This window comes from Canis lupus, chromosome 23 (genome assembly GCF_048164855.1).
Source record: "Canis lupus baileyi chromosome 23, mCanLup2.hap1, whole genome shotgun sequence".
Classification (NCBI taxonomy): domain Eukaryota; kingdom Metazoa; phylum Chordata; class Mammalia; order Carnivora; family Canidae; genus Canis; species Canis lupus.
The window spans coordinates 3,630,120-3,653,322 of record NC_132860.1 but is presented as its reverse complement, the minus strand read 5'-3'; the positions used below and the strand labels follow the sequence as shown (position 1 = coordinate 3,653,322).

At 37.5% G+C, this 23,203-nt stretch overlaps 1 protein-coding gene and 1 long non-coding RNA gene across 8 annotated transcripts in view; one reads left to right on the top strand and one right to left on the bottom strand.

Moving 5' to 3' along the window:
• ANO3 (anoctamin 3) overlaps positions 1 to 23,203 on the top strand; it is a 372,668-nt gene that overhangs the window by 135,035 nt on the left and 214,430 nt on the right. The window lies entirely within an intron of this gene.
• On the bottom strand, positions 1,126 to 22,412 carry LOC140615371 (uncharacterized). Of its 2 annotated transcripts, XR_012016043.1 has the most exons (4): positions 22,078 to 22,412; positions 21,865 to 21,946; positions 4,498 to 4,719; positions 1,126 to 1,761 (listed from the first exon to the last, which is right to left on the bottom strand). It is a non-coding gene; the product is annotated as an uncharacterized lncRNA (long non-coding RNA). The 2 variants fall into 2 exon arrangements; XR_012016042.1 differs by lacking the exons at positions 1,126 to 1,761; positions 4,498 to 4,719 and adding an exon at positions 21,313 to 21,432.

The following is a 23,203-nucleotide window of genomic DNA, read 5'->3' as shown; positions in this document are numbered from 1 at the left end:
GAAGGTGTTGACATTTTCGTTTACTGACAATGCCCCCCTGTAAGTTTTGTTTTCTGAAGAGGTCTGCATATACTTTTATTTTTTAAGATATTTTTAATTTTTTATTCCACTTTGATTACATTTCATATTGTTTTGTTAGGAAGCTTAATAAATTAGGAAGTAAAATGTGAGAATCCTGGGGTGGGGGGAAAGAGCATTCCACAGTTTATTTCTGAAGTCTCACGGGTACACCGGCGTGTCTTAGGCTCACAGAGAACGGGGAGTGTGTGTTTGCCTTTGCCTTAGCACATATTGGAGGAACACATTAGCTGGCAAGTCGGCAGTGATATCTGGTGAAAGTCCAACTGTGCTTCCCAGCCTGGCTTGCTCTGTTCATTTGATTTAGGATGGATTTCATGTGTCATTCAAAAGTGGGCAAGAAAAGGACAATGTGAGTTCTGGCTTCTGGTGGCTGTTATTTACCAATACAGCCAGCAAGACTTTCAGGGAAACCATAGGTCACATCAAACACAGCCTGTCCTAAAAGGCTTGGGTTTAATGGGATTAGCTGAAGCTGTTAAGTGATTCATCATTATTCGAAGGGACATTTGGTTAAACATGAAAAGAGTGTTTTTAATAGTTCCAGGGAATCAAACACTTCCTACTCAGAAAGTGGTTTAATAATAATAATGGTCTTTACACGTACGTGGGAATTTGTGGACCACAAAGCACTTATATTCTCCTTTTTTTCAAAATAAATTGCTTGCTGTGACAGGTGCCCACCTCTAAAGCCTCTTAGCAACCATCCTGCTTTGTGTCCAGTTCCTGGTTCACAATACCCTGAAGGGACATTGTTGGGGGAAACACCTAGTTTCAGAATCTCTGATGTCCACTGTTTAAGCCTCATTTTCCTCTCACTCATGTCTTAAGGATCTAGAACTTTCCTAGTCTCTTCCCCTGTTAAAAACAAAACAAATTCTGAAGCCATTTATACAGTGAAAGAAATGCATTCACACATGTGTACTGACTTGCCCTGGTATTTTGACAGGTGATTCTTTTATTTATGACTAAAGAGAAGGCATTGATTGCCTCCTTCTAAAATTATGAATAATAATAATAATAATAATAATAATAATTCATGAAAATTCATAATTCGTAAAGTTCCTGCAACATAGAAGAAAAAAGTTGGGGGGGGAGATATTCCGGGGCCAAAAACTATACTTCTCTTAGGCTACTGAATAGCATCCTGATCAGCACAAAGGACTGGGCATCTCATCTAATTGAGAACCCCTCAGGTCGTCTACTCTGTCCCTTAATTCCTACCCTTCTCTTTCTTTACTTCCTCAGTAGATTTCCCACATGAATACAACTCAGGCCCCCCAGTGATAATCTCCCAATGAGGGAGAGCCAAACCATGAAGAGAATATAGACATTTTTCAACCCAAATAGAAAACACAGGTGTCTAGGACCATTTTTTTTTAAATCCTACATACACCTTAAATGGCTCAGAAGAATTACTGTTGTCTCAAAGTAAGAATATTGAGGTTTAAAATGATGACTTTGAATGAGCAAAAGCAGTATAGAGTTTGTGATAAATACGTGCCCTCTACTTAGGAATGAAGAGAAGTGATAAATAAGAAATTCCATCAGAGGTAATTATGAGTGTTTCAAAGCTATCAAGAAGTTCATTTATCCAAAACATCACACTTCTTGAGGGTTGTCAGGAGCTGAGGTCTTCCTTTGAATCTAGGATTTAGCATTAGACTCTGCCCATGGATGTCACTGCAAAAAAAAAAAAAAATACTGGGCATTGATGATGGTATAAATCAACTTCTCACAAGAAACCTATGCCTTAAAAAAAAAAAAAAGCTCAACCTTTTAATATTTTAGTATTTTAGAACTGTGCAGATGTTTAGGAAATACTAATGTGAAATGTATAGATAAATGTAAAATAGTTGTACCTTGGTGAAAAGAACCAAGGTCTCAAATTCCCTGTGATCGAAATTCTGTCCCTATCCCTGAACTTAGGAATTGAGCTTTTTCTGAGCTGCAGGTGCTTTTCCAGACCCACCCCCCAGGGTAATGCCCACCTCTCAGGATTGCAGTGGAGGATAATAATCACACCACCACCAAACACAGCAGCAGCAGCAGCCGCAGCAAGCACAGTGTGGATACTACCCCTGCCCACTGTCCCAAAAGCTTACAAGTCCAGTGCATTGTTTGATACTCGGTAACCCGTTAGTAGTGACATACATCATTTTTCCTATTTTCAGGGCGAGGGAATTGAGGGTTAGGTGCTCTATGCATTAACTCTTGATGAGCAGTCGATCTGAGCCATGAACACACCCCTCCCTGATTCTGAGCTGCCCTCCCTGCTGAACTGCATCACAAAGCAGCAATTACTTTAAATGCTGGTTGGTTTCAACCCAGCAGGCATGTGAGAAACCAGCAGCAGCTGCAGGATCCAGGTTCCCCCAAATAGGAGTCCCCGCATTCACCCCCTCACTAGAACTGAAATGCAGTGGGCCTCGGAGGATAGGACTTCCCTGTGCGTAGAATTGGAGGGACATGAAACCATTTTGCAAATGCACTGTATTAGTCTTGGCATACTTGTATCATTGCATTTCTAGAAAGTTCATAGGCCGACCCAAAGACATCTGTCAAAATGACTCCTAAAATGGTATAGATTTTATGTTTGGCTTTGGTGCACTAGTAACAGTTTAGGCAGGGGGAGAGGGGTTGGGCTTTGCCGATATATGCACAAGGTCCAGCTTAAACCCAGTTTCCATCACTCACTGGTACCTCGAGCGATGTGTCTCATCTGCCCTAGCTCATTTCTCTCAATTATATGAGCTAAATTTTCAAGATCTAAAGAATCACCCAGAGTTTTTGTTAAATGCAAATTATTCAGTCGCTCCAGATTTATGATCTCATCTCCCTCCAGAGGAGGCAACTAGGAATCTGTGTTCTTAGCAAACATGCAGCCTCCAGGGCTCTAACCACGGAACCCATTTTGAGAAACAGTTTTATAAAATAAAATAACTGTGTATGCACTGAGATAATGAATTTCGGTGTGTGGACCGCAGCAGGTTGTAAATAGGTGTCCTCTACTATTAGTAGAGACGAAGTAGGTACAGCCTAGATAAACTTAGCCAAACACATGCATTTAGTCCATGAAAATGGAACTTTAGTGTGTTTCTAATATTAACTATAATCCCCTAATCCTTCCTTTTTAAGGTCGGATGAAGTTCCTAAATAGGAGTTACCGTCTTGTCTCATTTACTGGACACTTCGGTAAATAAGTTGTAAGACTTGTAGAGCTGAGTGCTCAGACTTTGCCTTTGGCTGTTCAATCTTGACCCTAATAAATGCCTCAAATGCTGTCAATTCTTTATATTTGCTGTAGGTGTTTTAGGTCCTATTTTTGTAACTGTATAACTTTTTGAAAAACGAGGGGGCTTTAGTGAGCACCCTCCCGTGATGAATTATCTCACAGTGGTGTCTTTAAGGTACAATACATGGTAAAAGTTTATAGTTCTTGATTTCTGCCTAGGGAAGATGTGTGGCAGGCTTGTGGTATTTTATTTATCAATTTTTAATGATTCACCGTCATAATTTAAAGTCAATGAATAAAGCACTCTAAAAATAAATGTAAAAAGAAAGAAAAATATAAAAAAGAAAAAATCACTCTGTGAAATAAGCAGGATATGAAATCACAGAATGTTGTTTGAATCTTAAGACTCTTCATACAGTGATCGGGACAAGCTGATTTTAATGGGTTTCAATCTCCTTACTTATGAACTCAGAATAACAAGTGCTGTGATTAAATGCCTATTCTTTGCCAGACACTAGAGTGTTTTGCCCATAGTAACCCACTTAATCTTCCTAAAGACCGATCTTTGTTACTGTAATTGCATAGACGAGGAAACCGAAGGACAGAAAAGCTGGTGCTCAAGGTCGCACAAGTAGGAGAGGTCGAGCTAAGGAGCTAAGGTGGCCGTCTGGCGGGTAGGAATGCCACGAGGATCAGCAAGTCTGCGGGGTTAGTTCCTCCTACAGGAACTGCTTGTATCGTGGCCTCGGGACTTGGTGACTAATATTTTTATAAAACGCCAGTCGCTAACCTAACACCCTAACCTCAAATCAGTGAAATTAAGGGTTGTCCATTACTCAGCACAGCGTTTTTGCTCTTTATCTACACAATGGGCACTATCCACTTGGTTGTGCCAACGCTTCCCAAATCATTTTTCAAATAATTCTCCCCAAGGTTAGCTGACTGCAAAGATCCAACTTCTCTTTCCTTTTAGATGAAGTGAGTTTGATTCACTAACTTTAAGCTCAACTCAGACCTATTCAAAAGACATCAAAACACATTTTAGCTGTGAACTGGTGGGTCCTAACAGACACAGGGGCGCACTTGCAGCCGGTGGTACACTTAGAGTCTCCCTAAGATGCCCTTGACTACCAACCGCACACTGCAACACAGGATGGCCTCAGAGAGAGGTAAATGGTCAAGACCTTGAGTGGTGATGTCAAGCAGCTTGGATTCAAATGATGCTTCTTGGGGCTCCTGGGTGGCTCAGTTGGTTGAGTGTCCAATTCTTGATTTGGGCTCAGGTTGTGATCTCAGGGTCCTGGGATCCAGCCCACGTGGGGCTCTGCAAGCAAGGAGTCTGCTTGAAAATTTCTCTCCCTTTCTCTCTGCCTCTCCCCCTGCTCACACGCTCACTCTCTCTTTCTCTGTAAAATAAATAAATAAACCTTTAAAAAATGATGCTTCTTATGGTTTGTTATGTATGATTTTTGCCACAATTTTTACTTCTCTAAATTTCCCATTTTCTCCTATATATATTTGGATTGGTAGGGTTGTTTAGGGGGTTACTTGCTATAGTGTATACTAAAAAAAAAAAAAAAAAAAAGACATATGCCAATTTGCCTCTTTTTTTTTTTTTTTTTGCTACTTTTTCAGATCTTAAGACGTTCTAAGACATCCCAACACAATTAATGCTTACAGTATAAATGTTCCTACTAAACATAGGTCGGGAAAAGTCAAGCTTAATATCTTTTCTTTATAGTTCAGCACTTTGACTTCTTTTGAATCATGTTACATCTATAAATTTCGACATAACAAGGGTATAAAATTCAGAATACAGAGTCATCAAAAAATAATTCACATAATTGTTAGTCTCTGAATTCGCATTTCCTTCTGATACAGCATTAGCAATTTTTGATGGTTTGATATTTTGCTTGCAAAATTATAGATATTCATGAAATGAAAGTATGGAACATGACAACCGAGAAAGAATTTTATTTCGACAGGGATCAAAATGCATCTTCCCCTTCACCATATTTTATATGTTATAAAATATATCATGGTCCCCCCCCAAAAAAAAAAAAATATATATATATCATGGCCTGTTATCATAAGAAAGCAGCAGGTTTCAGATGTCAGCCACTGACAATAGGTATAGAAAATCGAGGGTAAGAGAGTAAATTCAAATTTCCTTATTGAGGAAAATACTGCCTTTTAGAATACTATCTTTGGTATAATGCGTCTGTTGGAGCACTCATATTTTGAATGATGTTTTTCTATTTCTCACACATTGCTCCAAGACAAGTGAGTTGGTGGTATGTGCCCCATGGAACAGCTTGCGGTTAGTCATGACTCTTACCAGATGTGAAGAAATCACCCACTCAGAGGCACTTCTACCCATTTAGACAACAGTACTCTAGAATTTAAATCACAGGTACACAGTTACTTTAGTGCATAGTCCATAAAATAATGTTTTTCAAGACTTTATATGGTCTAAAGACACGATATAACTGAACAGGGAATGTGTGTACATGAGAATATTTCTATCTAAATATAATTCCAAAACCTAATTCTCATAATTTCCTTCATATAGCCTGAGCCCTGTGTGGTGCTTGAGTACTGCATTGTCTTTAGGAATGGCACGATCTGTTACCAAAAAGTAAAAAAGGGATGGGAAAAATCTGAACATTTCGTTGCTTCAGACCTAGTCTTGAAAAATAGCCTTTCATAACCAACTAGAAATGTGGCAATCAAGGCTTCTTCGCAATCACCTGATATTCCTTCCTTCAGCCTAGTTAGAAATCCTTGATGTGAAGGATGCTCAACACATATAAGGCTTAGTATGTCTGAATTTTATTTCTGCCAAGAATATTTTGTCAGATTTAAATCTATTTAACTCCACAGTGAATGGAAAGATGTTATCATGTGTTCATTGAACACCATTGAAAATAGCGGCCCTAAAGCATGGAGGGTTTGTAAGTGAGCTTGTTACTGTGCGCTTGACATGCATTAACTCATCTAATTCTTTCAGAAATCCATCAAAGAAGGTACTAGCCACTCCACCTTGCAATAGGGAAATTGAGGCCTGGCATGAGAAATGGTTTACTTAGTAATATAAGATGAACATTTAGTAAATGTAAGACAGGTGCTTAACAGAGCTGGCATTGGAACCAGCAAATATGGTCTTGTTCTCTGAAGAAGTCTTACCAAGGTGGCTGAAAAGAGCGGCTAACAGTACAGAGCCTGTGTGTGCGTCGGTGTGCCAGCCATAATTATGGGCCTTCACGTAATTCTTCATTAACACTTTAAAGGAAAAGTGTAAGACTGAGACGTTAAGGAAGTTGCCCATGGCCACAGAGCTGACGTGTGGCAAACACGAGATCAATCCCATAGGCTTGCTGGTGTACCGAGAGGTACATGAGGTTTAGGGAGACTGGCTTCTTTCTGCCATTAGTTACCCCGAAAAAAAATTGGATTGGGAAAAATAGCATGTTGAAAACAGTCATGCTAAGCATTTCAGGGTATGATCTTTGTACGTCACGCACAGTCGAAGGACTGTGGCCTCTTGTGAAATTCTCTCAGGTACGAGATACAACAGAGATATCAGCCAAGAATCTTCCAGAATTTCTGTTACAGCTTATATCTCACTTTTTCCAGGGATGGTGACGAACTATGAAGGTTTTCTTACCATCTCAGACTCTCTTCCGTTCTCCTACTATGCTAGACCGCCTTCTCCTTGAGTACCCATTCCCTTTATTGTGTCCTCTACCCTCTACCCTGCCCTCTCAAATCCAGGTTTAACATTTATTGTTATTTCGCCTGGATGTGAATACTGAGTTCTAAGTTTTCGCTGGAATAGGAAATGACGGGGGACCAGGAATCATGGTACATGATGCAGCTTATCCCAGGCCTCACAATTGTGTGTTTTGGCAAATACTTTACTGAACATCTACTGTGTTCTAGGCACCATGCTCAACATTGAAAATACACCGTTCAATAAGATTTGACATCTGCTGAGGAAGCTTTGCTAAAGTTTGTGTTCCTTTCCATTGATACCTCTATGTTGAAACGCCGTGAGCGTCTCTTAGCCATTTATATTTAAGAAATAACTGGCTGTCATCAGTTGGGACACCTGCTTTAATCATACAAGTGTTCTTGTGGTCAAGGAATCACTTAAAATTTTGAGAGGAAACAAGAGAGCCTTAAGAACAGCTGTCGTCAGCCTTGTCCTTGGGATAAACTCCAGGGAGCTGATCCAGCGTTGAAATCCAAATGCACTGCCTGTATTAGTGTTTTGGAAGTATTTTCAAATAAAATTTTCCAGTATCTGATGTTTGTAAGGCAGTAGTGTAAGATGGTAGCCGCATACAGAACCTTCAGATTCGTGCACTGTCAGTGCACAAAGGCAGCTATCGATGCTGTAGAGCAGAGAAGGCAAATAAATGATCATTCCCCCTCTTTCGGGCAAGTCAAATCCCGACTTCAAAATACTTCTTTACGTGGCCTTCTCAGGACAGAGTTCAGGTGGACATGAAACTCTTTTGTCACACTTGTTATTGAATCTGGAATTCACCTCTACCTAGACCCCCGGTGAGAACACGTCAGGGTCACTTCTTTTATACTCTCTTGCTGGGTTTGGTCTGCCCTCATCAGTCTCTTAAGGACAGGGTGGCACATTTTTCTGCTTTTCGATAGTCCTTGTTGGAGAAAAGAAGTTAAGACAGTGGGGGGAGAAAAGAGGAATCAGAGCAAAAACAATAAGTTTGGGATTTCATGTAATGATGGAGTTATGAAATAATCCAGATACTGCTTGCATCGTACCTTGGAAGTCCGGGTATCTTTTGCAGGAGTGCAGACCTGTGGCCTGCTGGTCGAGGCGCCGTCACCAACCCCAGCCACTCACCACGTCTGAGTAGGCTGCTTACTGGGAAGTGGATCTGCGCAGTGTCTTTGCTCATCGCCTAAATTAAAAAGTGTTTTCTGATATTCAAATACCATGATCATTGTAGAAAATGTGGAAAAACATTATCACCTTCAAAAACTGTGCCTGTTCAAACATTCTACAAATTTTAAAATAATTAGGTTCTGATTTTCTAGTTTATCGCAACTTAGGCTTATTTACCACTTTTCTAGTTTATCATTATGTAGGCTTAATTGTATGTGTAGGTATGTCCATGTTCAGTGTTTTTTTTTTTACAAGTTTCACGTTTTGGATATATATATATATATATATATATATAATTATATATATATATATAATTTTTATTTTATTATTTTTATTTTTTTATTTTATTATTTTTATTATTTTATTATTTTTCCCAATTGGAACAAGTACAACTTGTTATACTTGCAATTTCTTTTTTTTTTTTTTAGAAGATACAGATTTATTTGATGGGATACATTCTCATGATACATATGTGAATGAAAACTTTTTGACTCTAGAATAATTAAGACAGGAATAGTAATCCCTAAATATTATAACTTTGAACTGCAGAATGGCATCGTTTTTCAGCCCAGGGAATTTATTGTAGCAATGCTTTAATTATTTTGGATTCTTTCATTCTTGCCTCTTTATTTAACCATCACAATTGATTGTAAAAACTCAATTTATCCTCCCTTTTTAAAAAAATTGTCAGGTCCCCACCTCATTGTATTCTGGAAGCTGCTTACGATTCTCTTTTCTACCAATGACTCAGTCTCTCCATGAGTTGATTCTGTTCTTTATTTGTTCAAAAAGCACTTTTAATGTCAACCAACAAATTATTAACCCTAAATTATGTCTTTTATTTTACCCAGCCCTGTTTTCATATTGATGCTTTGTAACATATTTTTTTTTAAGAATTCACTTTTATTTAGGGGGAAATTGCAGATTTCTGTCTACATTTTATTTGTTTATTGTAACATATCTTATTCAAAGTTTTTCTCTCCTGCAACCTTTGAGACATATTATTTCTTCTCATATTGAAAAAAAATAAAAGAGAGAGAGAGAGAGAGAGAGAGAGAGACATTTCATTAGTCCTGTAACTTACTTTCTAATCCTCATCGTAGAGGAAGGGGACAGCTTTTCCAGATGCGGTAATGGTGAACTCAACCCCAAATCCCTTCAACTTTCTTGCAGCAATACAGCACCAAAGGTGCCTTGACATCTTTATTTGGTCAATCTGGCTTTGTCTATTCCGGAATTCTTTCCTAGTTTCTAGCATTGAGGTAGGAATGAAGAATCATCCATTACTTTTTCGAGTTCTCTCCCTCCCATCTTTTTAACCACTGGGGAGGAGGGGGTAGTTCAGAGAGGGAGTGACCTTTACCAAGTGACTTCTCCAGAATTCTCTTAGAAATTTAAGTGAAAACTTTACCAATATATGGATTATATTTGTGAAAATGGATGTGCCTTGCTCTTTTTTTCCCCCCGCATTTTCTTTAATGCTCCCTGGATTTTATGTTTACTATTTTCCTTCGCTTTCTGTCTTTGCTAAATTAAATTTAGTTTGCTGGTTTTCAGCTTCAATAGTTTGAAAGGTATATATTCTGTTTTAGATTTTACAGATGCTCCAGCCTGTGCTCGCTGTTCAGTAAATATTCAATCAATCACACATTCCCCTCCTTATTTATCTTGATTACATTTGTCCATCCAAGCAATTTTTCTATAAATTTGAAACTGTTCTGGGTTTTAAATCTCTCTATAACTAAACCTGTCTACTTCCCCTATTTCCTTGAACATAATCACAATGAATTCTAATTTTCTGTGTATTTGCTGTTACTACCACCCACCAATAAACTATACTCTGTTGAGAACAGGTTCTTATTAATTTTTTATCACCAAAATTAAAATTGCCTGATATACAGTAGGTACTTATTTCTATTTTTGAAAAATTGCTATGCAATAAAAATCGAGACCTCTATTAAAATTTTCAGTCATTTTTTTCTTTTGTGAGCCTAAAGCATATTTTTCTGAAAGTAAATGATTCAGCATCTGAAAAGAGACTCCTGCAGAACTGTACTAATTAGGAAGTATTGCCAAGACAACTGTTGCTGATTTCTGTTGAAATACCTTAAAAAAATTAAAAAAAATATATATTTGGGCATGGTTTAAAACAGTAGAATAGTGACCATTTTTTTTTTTAAGACAGTATCTTCTTGCCCATCCCTTTGCGCTCTCTAGGCTCTATTTGCGAAAACAATTTCTTTAGCTTTTCTACTTACTAATGTTTGTTCTGGGACTTTTATATTTTCTAAATTGTATACCTATGTTACAATTTTTGTTACATTAAAATGTCTATTGATTTTCTGTTGAGTTAGTGGAAATTTAACTTTTCATAATGCCACTACCTCACCTCTGCAATTCCTGCTTCCTTACTTTCCCAATAAAGCATTACTACTCTTGATTAAATCAATAGTTAATGTATATATTATTTTCACATTAAAATTGTTTAGTGCTTAGTCAAGTGATAAGTATCGTATACCAAGATGAATATCTTTTCAAGTAAGATTTCTTCTTTTTTTGAAAAACTTATTTTTGCATTTGCTATATTTTCATAACTCTTCCATAATTTTTTAATGTTCAAAAGTAATTTATCAAATGCCTCACATTTTTCCTGACACTTGAAACATATAAAATTATAACTTGTTTTCCTTAAAATGCCCCTCTCTCTTACCTGTCTCCTGCTCTGTTGAGAAATTTTTAAATTTCAGGATTAGTGCAGAACCGTCATACTGGGATTTCTCTTCCCACTTTTTAAATATTAGATCTCCTTTCTTGATCCAATGTCTTACCCTTTTCTTTTTTCTTTTGATTTGCTGCCATATTTTACTAGGACATTCTCTAATAGCTTTTTAAGAAAATGTGTTTTAGGAGTTAATTTTTGAGCCTTTGTATATCATAAATGTCTTTTTTTTTTTTTTCCTACCTGAAAAGTTGATTGAATCTTTGGCTAGATAAAGAATTTGGACATTATTTCTTCTCAAAGCTTTTATGTCATTATTCTGCTGCTGACTTCCAACAGATAGATTTGCTTTCAAATAGCCTAATATCATTTTGGATTCAAATCAAGTCTCTTTTGTGACTTTTCATTTCTTTTCTCCTCATTACCCTTCCTCCCAAGTATTCAGTCCTGCACAATACCAATTCTTCTAAGCTTTTTAGCTCTTCTCTTTAGGGGCACCTGGGTGGCTCAGTGGTTGAGCATCTGCCTTTGAGCATCAGGTCTGATCCCAGGGTCCAGGGATGGAGCCCCTGCATCAAGTTTCCTGCAGGGAGGCTGCTTCTCCCTCTGTCTGTGTCTCTGCCTCTTTCTCTGTGTCTCTCATGGATAGATTAATAAAATCTGTTAAAAAAAAAAAAAAAAGAATGATCTTCTCTTTATTTTTTTTTTATTTTTTATTTATTTATGATAGTCACAGAGAGAGAGAGAGAGAGAGAGAGAGAGAGGCAGAGACACAGGCAGAGGGAGAAGCAGGCTCCATGCACCGGGAGCCCGACGTGGGATTCGATCCCGGGTCTCCAGGATCGCGCCCTGGGCCAAAGGCAGGCGCCAAACCGCTGTGCCACCCAGGGATCCCTGATCTTCTCTTTAACTTGGCATTGTGTGAAATTTCATAATTTTGAATCTTGGCATGATTCTAATTATTCACTATTCTGGTCACTTTGAATCTATAAAGTGATACCCTTTAATTCTGAGAGGTTTCCCTGTATTCTATAACAATTCTCTAATGTTTCATTTTATTCATTTTCTTAAGCTACTGTAAGATAAATGTTGGAGCTTTGGGGTTTTTTTCTTTTTGCTTTCATTCGTCTCTCTCTACATACACACTATATATGTGTGTGCATTGACACATTTGTGTATGTATATGTATGTTTGTGTTTATATATGCATCCATATACCCCCATATATACATATTTTTAATTTTAAAAGTATTGAGGCATAATTGACATACTATAAACTGCACATAATTAAAGTGTATGAGTTGATAAGTTTTGGCTGTATGAGTTGATAAGTTTTACCCAAACCATAATCAATATTATGAAAGTATAGTTCATCCCCAAAGTCTTTTCAGGCTTCTCGCCACACCTCCTCCCTGCACCTGCCTGTCTCTCACGTCCCCAGACAATCACATGTGTACTTTCCATCACTTTAGATTACTTTGCCTTTTTTAGAATTCTATGGAAGTGGCATAATACAATATATACTCATGTTTGTCCTTTTAGTTCACTCCACAATTATTTTTATGTTCAGTTGTGTTGTTTGTATCAATAGCTCATCCCTTTGATTGCTGATTGGCATTACCTTATATGGTATATTCATTCACTATTGCTGCTGTAACAAATTAACACAAACCTTGTGACCTAAATGGCACAGATTTATTCTTATATTTCTTGTAGTCCAAATGAGTTTCACTGTATTGGAGTCAAACTGTTAGCTGCACCACAGCACCTGGCGGATGAACGTCTCTGTGGATATGTCAGTCTGTTCGAGCTCTCGGAGTCACCTGCAGAGTTACCTTCCGCAGGAAATGATGCTTCAGTGCATTGAATCGCTTAGTGAAGGCCTCGTGGAGTCTCCTCTGCAGGCTGTTATTGGAAGCTTTCTCTATTTTGTTGCCTTCTCCCTCACCTTATTTCTGCGTTTCGGAAGTTCCTTCCAGTCTCTCAGTTAACATGATCTCATCATGTATTCTTTGATCTCATAGATTAATAATTATTTATATTTTTTATTCTTATTTTAATGGGATTCTGGGAGTAGATATACAGGTGCTAAATGTTTGTGGTACAGCTTATTGAATGGATAAGCTGATGTCTCCGTAGCAGTGACAATCTTGAATAAGTGTCAATTGCGTATCCAGAGAAGGTTCTGCATTGACTTTTTAGATTTTACATCAAAAGCAAAGGCAACAGAAACAAAAACAAGTGGGACTACAGCAAACTGAGAACCTTCCACGTGGCAAAGGAAATAATCAACAAAATGAAAAGGCAGCTTACAGAATGTGAGAAGATATTTGAAAATCGCATCACTAAGAGGTTAATATCCAAAATATATGAAGAACTTATACACTCAATAGAGAAAAATATCCAATTAAAAAATGGACAGAGGAACTGAAGAGATAGTTTCCTAAGGATGACATACAGATGACCAACAGGTACATAAAAAGATGCTCAGCATCATTAATCATAGGGAGATACAAATCAAAACCACAATGAGATAATCACCTCGTACCTCTTAGAATAGCTATTATCAAAAAGACAAGAAATAACCAACCAGTGCTGGCAAGGATAGGGAGAAAAAAGAACCCAGGTGTGCTGTTGGTGGGAATATAAATTGATGCAGCCACTATGGAAATCAGTATGGAGGTTCCTCAAAAAATTAAAAATAGAGCTACCACATGATCCAGCAATTCCACTTCTGGGTATTCATTCAAAGAAAAAAAAAAACCCACTAAATCAAAAATATATTTCTATCCTATTTCTATTGCAGCATTATTCACAACAGCCAGGAGACAGAAGCAATCTGAGTGTCCATCAGTGGTTGATAAAGTGTGGTGTATATGCACAGGAATATTACTCAGCCATGAAAAAGGAAATCTTGCTATTTGCAACAGCATGGGTGGACCTTGAAGGCATTATGCTAAGTGAAATAAATCAGGAAGGAAAAGACAAATACCACATCATCTCACTGATATGTGGAACTTTAAACAAAGGAAGCTCACAGATACCAGATTGGTTATTTCCAGATGCAGAGGGTGGGGTGGGTGGGCAAAATGGGGGAAGGACGTCAAAAGGGTACAAACTTCCAATTATAAGGTAAATCAATCATAGGGATTTAATGTACCACATGGTAACTACAGTTACTAACACCGTACTGAAAATTTGAAAGTTGCTAAGAGATTAGATCTTAAAAGTTCGCATCACAAGAAAAAAAATTGTAACTTATATTTTGACATGTTAACCAGATTTATTATGATTATTTTGCAATATATACAAATATTGAGTCATTATGTTGTGCCTCTGAAACTAATAGGTTATATGTCAGTTATACCTCATTAAAAAGACAAGTTCTGACATTAGATGTGTGAATGCAACATCACTTCTAAATTTTATCCTATTAAGCTTCACACTTTGGATGTGACTGCATTTTATACTTTTTTTGTCAGAAGCCAGAAAAGGCCAATTTAACTTAATTTTAAGTTTGGCTTAACTGTATCAGAGGTCGGTACTTAACACCCTGGCTAATGCAAAGCTGCTGTTTAAAATGAGAGGTATCCTGATCTTAATAAATGTCTAAAGGAAAGTTCTATCACCTTGGGAAGAAAGGCCCCTGGGTGTTTTTCCAAGTGTTTTGTAATTGCAGAAGTTTGGGAATATTAGATTTATATTTCATTTCGAATAATGACACTTTATTGTTCTACACTTTGTTCTACACATTTTGAAGAGACTTATTTTTATTGTAATATTTATAATGAAATATTATTGCACTTAACACAGAAATATGACTTGGAATATATTTGCAATATAACTATTGGTGTAATTGTAATGATTTAGTTGAACTGTGTTTGTTCATGCTTCTCCCTTATGAGTGCCAGGCAAAAAGAATAGAGGACGTTTGCAATAAACACATTTATTCTGAAGGAAAAACAAAGGGATCGTAATGAGGCTTCCAGTGTCAGCTGCCAGCTTTGGTGCTTGCTGATGATGTAGAAGGTAATATTTCTGGAAATATTGTTCCAACTCCTTTAAGTATGTCCTAGGTAGTATAGTAAGAACCACTTACAAAACTGCCAGTAAATATTTAGCTTTAGTTCTTTGGCTCTCTGGTTTCTTTTTGCAAAAACCTCCTGTTTCTTTAATATTTCCATCTCCTCTCCATGATTAGTTGTCTTCTGCTTCTGCCTGTGACTAGTGAACTCTGTGCCAGATTTTTGTAAAATGCCTTTTTTATTTTCTTTTCACTTATCACCATTGGGATGTAGCTGAACAGTTGCCAATGGTTTTCTTTTACTCACTGCCTGATTCACAGGCTCAGGAGAGTTAGTGGAAGCGTACATTACCATCTCCACTGACCCCCCTCCAGTAGGAGTTTTTAATATGAGGAAGATGATTAAATGTGACTCACAGTACATCTTCCCTCACTGATGTTCTGTGGATCTTGAGTCAAGTCACAGACTACCTCATTCTCAAGATGGTGCTCCACAATCCATCATCATCATCATCATCATCATTTTTCCATATTTGCTTTGAAACCAAATAATAATGATAAACACTTTTAGTGCCTACAGTATGTTAAATGGTCTTCTTGGAGTTTTATATATATTAATCTTTAATTTTCACAATAACTGTACAAGGTGGATTGTGTTTTTCCATCACTCCGTTATGGAAATGAAAGCTTTGAAGGCTTATGTAACTTAAATTCAGATTATTCTTCATGAACTCTAAACCAGCTACACTTGACTTGTTTCCCTCTTGTTTCATCGAGCAAGCCAATTTATCTTAAAGGAATGACCATTGACAAGCAAAAGCTGCGGATTTTTAAGCAGTGGCCTTATAGCAGTTTTGAACTCGTGTTGGCTGGGACTGATCCTAACCAGAGGGGTTTCACCACCAACTTCAAGTGTGTGAACAAAGTGTGCTTCTGGCATATGCTTCAGATAATCAGATGATCTCCTAATAATTTGATTTTGGGGGAAAGGAATTACCTTCCTGTGAACTCCAGTATAACATTACACCGTCTTTCTCCAAATATTCATTAAGATTATGTCATATTTTGTTCTTGGCTACAGTTCTGAATTAACTTACATAATCTTTCTTGTTAGTCTCTCCCATGAAGGAAGCCGTCATATGCATCCTCTTTATAGTATTATTCCCATCAATGGTGCTTTACACATAGGATATGTTCAATAGATATTTCTTAAGTGAGTAGCTAAGTGCATGATCTGGAATCTTTCCTCAAGACTCTCATGACTCAACTGGTGACACTAAAATATGCATGTATCAATTGAGAAAAAGTGATCGAACCGGCTGTTTGTCCTACAGTAAGTAATGTCATCTATGCATTTATCAAGAGAGTGGGAAATTTGGGGGAGTTGGAGTAATTAGGAATGTCATCATTCCCATTAAATTTAAATTTGTGCATGTCTAAGAGAGTGAGTCCTCCCATCATCCAGATGAGGAAGCTATGATCTAGAGAGACTAAACAACCTCCCCTAAATTATCCAGTTAGATATTGGCAGGACACAAACTCATCAGGTCATTCATGTGCAAACCTTAATTGATGCCCATTTTGGGGGTCTCTGTTAATCAGAGTTCATTGGCACCAAAGAGCACAGACTGGATGGCTTAAACAATAGAAATTGATTTCTCATAGTTCTAAAGGCTGGAAGTCCAAGATCAACGTGCCGTAGGTTTGGTTTCTCCTGAGGCCTTTTTTGTTGGCTTGCTAAGAGCCATCTTCTTGCTGTGGCCGCACAGAGCCTCTTTCTCTGTGTGCACTCATCCTTAGTATCTCTTCCTCTTCATATAAGGACACTAGCCCCTATTCCTATTATTGGTGCCCCATCCATATGAACTCATTTAATCTGGATTACTGCTTTAAAGGTCCTGTCTCCACACACCGTCACCTTGGAGGTTAGAACTTCCTTGTAGGGAACACAGTCCAGTTCATAAAATGGTCCAAATCTGTGCTTTTTGAGGATGTATCTTTGGGTTGTTTTCATATTCTTGAGGCAACCTATGCTCCTTCCTAATGAATTTCTCTTTACTTTAAGTCTCCTGTCAGCTTTAGTTCTTACTGATAACTGGGCTTTCTTCAAATTCCCTAACATACATTGCAAAAAGAGAGAGAGGAAACCAATTGGCCTAACTCCTTTCTCGAAGAAGGATGATAGCATAGGCCCCTAAAGAGAGAAGAGTTGTCTTTTAAAGTACAAATGCCTACTTTTGGTCCATTGAGCCATGACCAGGACAGTTTTTAAAATACTGCTTTTATAGTAGGGGTTAGGGCATATTAATTTGTGGTGTTATTTAGATGAGGAGGTAAGCTAGTAGAAACTGCAGTTAACATCTGGACAACAGATATTTTATCCACATCAAAAGCAAAAGGAGCTCAGTTTCAATGTGACAGTAAACGTTGCTGCCTTATGTGAGTCTACATAGCTTTAGGGTTCTCAGTTCCAAATCTGATAAGCTGAGCTGAGATTTTAATTTCATTTTTTTTTTCATGCAGAATGAATCTTTTGGGAAACTTAGTCCCATCTCTCTAAGTTTGGGCCCTATTTGTTTTGAGGATCATCCAGAAGCACAGAGTCTAAACCTACCTACCCCTTAGGTTTAATAACCTAACTGGTTCAGCAGCGTACCCCTTGCTAATATTTTCAGCAATTTCCACAGTAATTCTAAAACATCATTGCCCATCTCTCAGACCATCGTAGTCTATGTATTGACTCTCTCTCCAGTTGAAATTCTGAATTCTATAAATGTTAAATTCCACCCAAATGGGCCACAAATCCTGATGACAAAGAACTCTTAACTACGAGTTCTGAGGGAACTGTCTTCCCTCATCACAATGGATACAAATATTAATGACAGATGCGGCTCTGTGTGGTTTATAGAGTGAGCCAGAAGAATCTATGAACTGTGACTTTCTTCCAGTAATTAGAAGTTAGCTCTAACATGAGTTTCTGAATGATCTCTGTGTCCAAGTTGATATCAACAACCTCGATAAAAATAAACCTACATTTATTTTTAAAATCATACATTTCCTGGAAATAAAACTGGCAAAATTCCATTTCCTTTATTCTTACCTGATATGGGTCAGTGGCCTATGTGGAAGACTGGTAGAAAGTGTAAAGAGGAGATGGGCAGAGAGAGAATAAGCGACGGAGAGAAAAAGGAATCTTTTTGAAGAACTTGCTCTTTTAGATGCTACTTTATGTGCAAAAAAGCACAAAGATCTATAATCATGGCATAATTTACACCCCTTCCCCCCTGAATTTACAGGGCCCATTTTATAGAATAAAATAGCTTCGTTTGTTTTTCTATCCTAGATCAATTAAGTAGGACTCTAAAGTAACACATATTTCAAATGCAATGAATCTGTGTCTATACACGTATGTGCTGGAAGCGCGGAGGTGAGTAGTGAGAGAGTAAAGGTGGCAAAAGCAGCAGAAGCTGAATTGTGAAATGTTTATCAGATTTCAGAAGGAACTCTGAGAAATGTCTCAGATTCTGTGCTGTCTAGAAACATTCGAATGTCAAAGAAACTATACCATTTCTCTTTGATATTTCTAATTTTCAGTTGCCTCCTCCTCTTCCACATCCCCCCCCCCTTTCTAAATCTTGTTTTTGTTTCAATTTAGAGCTCTGAGGTTAACAGGTTAACAAAGCTGATTTTGTCATACTTCGATTTTTTTAAATAGGAAGCCACAACACACAGTGGTTACCATCTTTTTAAAACTTTTGTTCTAGTGTCCTTGGCAACCTTTAGGGTACGCCTTTAATTTTAGCTGTTGTTTTTCAATAGTGTCTATTTTTCCTTCTTAATCCCAAAGTACGAACTCAACACAATACATTTTCCTAACTTCATCCTCATTTTCTCTTCGTCCCTGTATCAAGAACATCTTCCACTTTCCCTTCCAACAATATTGACAATTGTTGCTTACTGTTACTCCCTAAACTGAAATCTTCCTGGTTCGATGTATCACTGAACCACCCTGTAGGAGTTTGTTCTTGGAAACTCAAGAGAATTTCAGTTTGAACATCAACTGTTGTACATTCTGCAAGCTGGTGATTACCTGGAGGGAACATGAGATGGAGCGGGTGAACACCTTCTCATCCTTTCTCTCCCTCTATACACTCAAGACTGCTTTTTAGGAATAAAATCTGTTCTTGGATAAAAACTAAGTTGCCCTATTTAGAAAAGGATAAGTATCAGGAGTGACTGAAATGGATTACTGGCCTTTTGTCTTCTTTGTGATAAAAGTCAGACCTGAATAAATTGGTTTTCATTGTTCTTTTTTTTTTTAATAAAATAAATTACCACACATTTATAAAGGGTTGTCAGTAGATGGAAATTCCTTATAATTCAAATATGAATCTTCAAGGAACAGTGCTTCTATACTATATTAATATTTTTAATTGAATTCCGATTGATTTTACAATGCATCAGGCACTGTTATAAGTCCAGAAGTAAGCAAAACAGATAAAAATTCTGATTCTTAGGGAGTTAGCATTCTACTGGTAGAAAGAGACAGCGTAAGTAAGGAAAACACCTAGTATATGAAACAAATATGACTGGTGCCAAAGACGTAAAAATTAAAGCAGGGAAAGTCTCCATAAGGTGGCAGAGTAAGGGTCAAAATTTTAGATAGATTGTGCAGTTACAAACATTTTGTAAAAATTTTGTTTTTGAATATGTTGTTTTATGGAAATAAGAATAGTACATGATTATTGACTGTTTGGAAAATGTAAAAATGTGAAGGATAACAAATCATAACCTACTACCTAGAAACCGTAACTTTCATCCTACTGGTTTATTTCCTTCCAGTTATTTTTTAAAATCTAAAGATTTATACATACAAATGTATGCGTACATTTACATTTGTATAGATGTGTATAGACAAAGACACTTGAGTGTAAGGGTTTGTTAAGGTCACTTCTATTCATCGATGGTGGATGTAGAGTATATTGAGAAAGAATTTGGATTCTAGGACCAAATTGTTCGAGTACAAAACTAAGTTCTGCTACTAACTATTTTTGTGATTTTGGTCAAGTTATATATGTATTCCGATTAACCAAACACGTAACCTGAAACAGTAATGACATCTGGCTCACAGTGTCACAAGGATTCAAGAAGTTTTAAGAACAAACAGGCATTTATGCAAATAACAGACTTCCACTCCTACACCAGCAGAGTAAGATGTATGAATGGTGTCAATTTTACTTGGTTTTGAAATCTTATTCGCTTCCAAATCGACAGCTGTGTCACGGCGACTTTGTTTACCACATCTTACAGACCTGGGTAAATGGAAGTAGCTTTGAATGAGGTTATATTGTAGAAGGTCTAAAGACTCGTATTCCTTTTAGGCTCTTCTGTTTCTGGAACCAGTAGTTCCTTTTTTGTGGGAAGGAGGGGCCCCTTCAAACAGTTCCTCTTTCTCATTTCTATTTGCATTTGAGTGGCAAAGAAACCATCGAAAGCATCAACTCTTATTTGATGTGATAAACATCACATTTAGAAGTTGAAATACATTAAACCTTCATGATTTGCTATGGCAGTGGCAAAGCAGGATTCTTCTCAGTCCTGCGTAAGGGGTATCACAAATGGAAGGACCCACGCTTGCAGGATATACAGGTCACTATTGACCTAGTTGCCTTTAATGCTTTAGTCTGTTTCTGGAATCAATCTTTGTAATTGATACCTTACATATCAAGAAACTTGGTCTTTAGGAAGGAACAAATGAAATTTTGATAGAAACAGAAGAGGCGATAATCATTTCCCCCATTTTAATTATATAATTTATTCAGATTGGGTTTTGAAATTAAATATTGTGTGAAGATTTGGGTAATAAAAATGATAAATTTCTATTCCATAAAAGTATAAAGAACTCCTTTTACTCATATATAATATAGTTAAACACATACCCAGAAATTTATCTGTATATAAGTTATTAATAAGTTATTTGGTAGAAAAATTCATGTTAAAAATATGAATGAGTGAGTGGGTTATTGCTGGCTACAACACTTCAAGTAACAAAACTAGAGGAAATTTAGTATTTCTCCCCCATCCTCTGTGGGCACAAGTGTTGTGATAAACATCTTGAGGGTACAGAATAAGACATGCTTTATGTTCAAGTTGTCTATGGTTTAGTTTTTGAATAGTGAACGAGGAGACAAGACAGATGTTCATAAAACAATGAGAGAAAAATTCAGCAGCAGTATTCAGCAGAGTTACCATCAGAGGCCACAAGCTAGCAGAAATATTGAGTATTTTCAGCCAGGAGGGTTGTTAGCTCCAAGACAATGAACAAAACCTCATGTCTGTAGTCAGATGTCAAAATTTATTTTTAATTTATTTTACTTGGTTCGGGTAAGGGGAAAATGAAGTTTGCAGTGGAATAAAAAAAGGATGCATTCTCAGATATGTGCAGTCATGTACCTAAAATGCAAAGAGTAGCATCCCATTAAGGAGGGCAGAGAGAATACAGCCTAGAAGAAAGACTTTATAGAGGCCACTTGACTTCGAGGTAATTGGATTCAAACGCCACCCTGCATGCTAAAGAGCACGTCTTTGATTACCAAATGGTAAGACGTCATTATAGGTACAGTGAGATCATTGTAGCAGATCCCTGAGCCTCCTGAGGTTGGCCTCCACTCACTCCTCATGCCACCCTTTATAAAGTCGCACTTTTAGTCATGGTCCCCCAAACAGATCCGGCCTCTATCCCGTTAATAAGAGGTGTGTTAAAGATTAAAAAGACAGGGGAGGGAAAAAAGAAAGACATGGGGGAAAGTAGCCACATCACAGATAAGATGAACTACATTAAAGTCTACATTAAATATCTGATGATACCCTTCCAGCATCTCTTACCTTATGTTTTCATTCTTGTCCTGAGCAAGCAACACCCTTGTCATCCCTGGTAGCCACCTCGACACCCTTAGTCTCCAGTTTGCTAGGATTTTCGGAGATTAGAAATTAATTGGCAAGAGCATCCTCTAATACCTCAGCCTTGGCTCCTGTACTCATCTCCCTCATCTACCCACTCTGATAATCTCTCAGATAAAAATAAGTATGAACTCCTACCTTTAGAAAATTTGATGAAGATGGCGTTATTTCTTAAAGGTGGGTACCTCAGGAAAAGCAGTTCTAGAAGCAGGTTGGCTGTTCCCCGAATGCTTTTCACTGTAGAATTAGTCATCATATCTCGGAAATTACATAAATATTCTTTCAAAGCGCACTCCTCTCTAGCAGCAAGCTTACAGCAGGTACGACTCTAACCTCATAAACCCTAGTTTCTGCCTCTTTGAGCATCTCGACGTTATGCAGAAATGGCATTGCTCACTCGAGCTGCAGCCTACCCTCCCTGATTATGAGAACACTGGCACTGTTTGAGAGGGTGAAGATGGGCCTCCTGCCTATTCCTTATTCCTAACAGTTTTCTTGAAATGGTGAATCCTTACGGGGAAATCACATGAGTCCTAATCTTCTATGTCCTGGACTCCAAGTGAACATATATCTGACTTGAGATATTATTCATATTATTCATAAGTGTCATTATCACCGTGACCTTTAGTGTTAAATTTTTAAAAATGTACTCGCAGACTGCAGCACTTTTGGACGAGGTTTGACCTACATCCACATTTTCCAAAGCGTGATCCTAGGAATTCTATTAAGTTTAAGAAAATAAAAAAAAAAAAAAAAAAAAAAAAAGGAGGTTAATGACCAAGTGAGGTAGGAATTTATTACTCAGGATTTACTGTCCCGTAATCACTTCTGAAGTGAGGTGAATATTAATAAAAGTTAACACATTGAAGGCTGACACATGAGTCTCACCCAGCTCTGGCCAAACAGGCTTTAAAAACAAACCTGTTCTCCATCTATGTGTGCTGACGCACTGTGAAAGAATTCCACAAGAAATGCTTTGAGACATTTCAACCAAAAAAGTGGGTCATTAAAACTGCATATTGTGTCATGTTTGGCTGTGAGAATCCTGACTTATTTCTAGCATGGGTGATAGAGCAGACCGTCTATCATCCCGTGTTAGAGTGCTCCTGACAGGTAAACTCAGGTTAGCACAGTGGATTCTTTGAGGAAATTGCAGCAGTTTATGCAAGGGGTTACCCCTCGCCTAAATGACTATGAAATCATGATATCTAACATATTGAACAGTATTTTAACACAATTATTTTAGGTTGCCCTTAAAGAACCA